The sequence below is a fragment of the Zeugodacus cucurbitae genome, unplaced genomic scaffold (assembly GCF_028554725.1).
Source record: "Zeugodacus cucurbitae isolate PBARC_wt_2022May unplaced genomic scaffold, idZeuCucr1.2 ctg00000047.1, whole genome shotgun sequence".
Classification (NCBI taxonomy): Eukaryota; Metazoa; Arthropoda; class Insecta; order Diptera; family Tephritidae; genus Zeugodacus; species Zeugodacus cucurbitae.
The window spans coordinates 87,501-90,000 of NW_026530840.1; the positions used below are offsets into that span (position 1 = coordinate 87,501).

General features: G+C 31.3%; 2 non-coding genes across 2 annotated transcripts in view; both read left to right on the forward strand.

Annotated features, from left to right (window-relative positions):
* The first annotated feature begins 309 nt into the window (after window positions 1-309).
* LOC128923788 (5.8S ribosomal RNA) lies at window positions 310-488 on the forward strand. The gene has a single exon (XR_008472516.1). It is a non-coding gene; the product is annotated as a 5.8S ribosomal RNA (ribosomal RNA).
* Window positions 489-941: 453 nt separating this feature from the next.
* The window catches only part of LOC128923805 (large subunit ribosomal RNA), a 3,984-nt gene continuing 2,425 nt past the window's right edge, over window positions 942-2,500 (forward strand). Inside the window, exon 1 of the ribosomal RNA XR_008472532.1 lies at window positions 942-2,500. This exon is cut by the window's right edge and continues 2,425 nt beyond it. This is a non-coding gene — a ribosomal RNA (large subunit ribosomal RNA).

The following is a 2,500-nucleotide window of genomic DNA, read 5'->3' on the forward strand; positions in this document are numbered from 1 at the left end:
ACGCAACAAACCTTTAAACATATATAGTTGTACTTATTATTTATAAAAATAATATAAATGATAAGTTAATTTGTTCTCATTAACGTGTAATTCCTTAAAAATATATAGAAATTAAATAAAATGTAATAAAAAAGGAATTACTGTTTTTGTTGGACTAAGACATGCGCAACTTGTAAATGTTTGGGTTGAAAATTACAATTTATTGAAAGATGTTTTAAAATAATTTATATATTATATACGAAAACGAAATGTTATTCTTTCAATAAATTAAAAACTCTTGACGTTAAATTAAAATAAACAAAAAATTATCACTCTAAGCGGTGGATCACTCGGCTCATGGGTCGATGAAGAACGCAGCTAACTGTGCGTCATCGTGTGAACTGCAGGACACATGAACATCGACATTTTGAACGCATATTGCAGTCCATGCTGTTATGTACTTTAATTAATTTTAAAGTGCTGCTTGGACTACATATGGTTGAGGGTTGTAAGACTATGCTAAATTAGTTGCTTATTCTTTTAGTCAATTAAAAGAATTTAAGCACATGGTATATTACTGGATTGTATTTTTCAATCCATAATATTAATAGCATAAAAAGAAATATAGAAAATATATTCTTGAACACCTCATATTTGAACGAAATTTTATAATAAATAAGAATCTTAGTATTCCCAAAAACAATAAAATTTCAATATTATTATTTCAAATAATATATACATTTAGAGGAACGTCTAGCATAAAATATTATTTTATTCTAGGATTGCCTTAAATGTAAAAAACCAAGAAAATAATATTGTTGTTATAATGAAGTAAGTAGTACGGGATGAAAAGATTGAATATTTATTATTAAGAAAATTATATTGGTGTTAAGAAATAATTATGTATGTTTCTTTAAAATAGCAAAAAGCTAAAATATAAAATAAATATAAATATTTTTATACAACCTCAACTCATATGGGACTACCCCCTGAATTTAAGCATATTAATGAGGGGAGGAAAAGAAACTAACAAGGATTTTCTTAGTAGCGGCGAGCGAAAAGAAAATAGTTCAGCACTAAGTCACTTTGTCTATATGGCAAATGTGAGATGCAGTGTATGGAATATCTTAATATCTAGTATGAGAAATTAACGATTTAAGTCCTTCTTAAATGAGGCCATTTACCCATAGAGGGTGCCAGGCCCGTATAACGTTAATGATTACTAGAAAGATATTTCCAAAGAGTCGTGTTGCTTGATAGTGCAGCACTAAGTGGGTGGTAAACTCCATCTAAAACTAAATATAACCATGAGACCGATAGTAAACAAGTACCGTGAGGGAAAGTTGAAAAGAACTCTGAATAGAGAGTTAAATAGTACGTGAAACTGCTTAGAGGTTAAGCCCGATGAACCTGAATATCCATTATGAAAAATTCATCATTATAACTGTGATATTTATAATATTATAGTAATAGTGTGCATTTTTTTCATATAAGGACATTGTAATCTATTAACATAATAAAATATTTATCAAAAGATCATTGGTGTTAAGTTTATTCAAATTAATTTGCTTTTAGCTTATTAACATAGAATAAATACTGATGATTTGATAAAGTGTTGATAGATTTTACATATATAATGCTTAAATTCTTTTGAATTTTACAATAATATTATTATCATTGATTTTAATATTAATTGTATGCATTTATATGATTAACAATGCGAAAGATTCAGGATACCTTCGGGACCCGTCTTGAAACACGGACCAAGGAGTCTAACATATGTGCAAGTCATTGGGTTATATTAAACCTAATGGCGAAATTAACTTAACTTTTATATAATGGGATTAATTTTTAGTGAAATATTTTACTATTAATTCAATCCCGGGGCGTTCCATATAGTTATGTATAATGATAATTTATTATTATTTATACCTCTAACTGGAGCGTACCTTGAGCATATATGCTGTGACCCGAAAGATGGTGAACTATACTTGATCAGGTTGAAGTCAGGGGAAACCCTGATGGAAGACCGAAACAGTTCTGACGTGCAAATCGATTGTCAGAATTGAGTATAGGGGCGAAAGACCAATCGAACCATCTAGTAGCTGGTTCCCTCCGAAGTTTCCCTCAGGATAGCTGGTGCATTTAAATATTATGTAAAATAATCTTATCTGGTAAAGCGAATGATTAGAGGCCTTAGGGTCGAAACGACCTTAACCTATTCTCAAACTTTAAATGGGTAAGAACCTCACCTTTCTTGATATGAAGGTTGAGGTTATGATATAATGTGCCCAGTGGGCCACTTTTGGTAAGCAGAACTGGCGCTGTGGGATGAACCAAACGTAATGTTACGGTGCCCAAATTAACAACTCATGCAGATACCATGAAAGGCGTTGGTTGCTTAAAACAGCAGGACGGTGGACATGGAAGTCGTAATCCGCTAAGGAGTGTGTAACAACTCACCTGCCGAAGCAACTAGCCCTTAAAATGGATGGCGCTTAAGTTGTATACCTATACATTA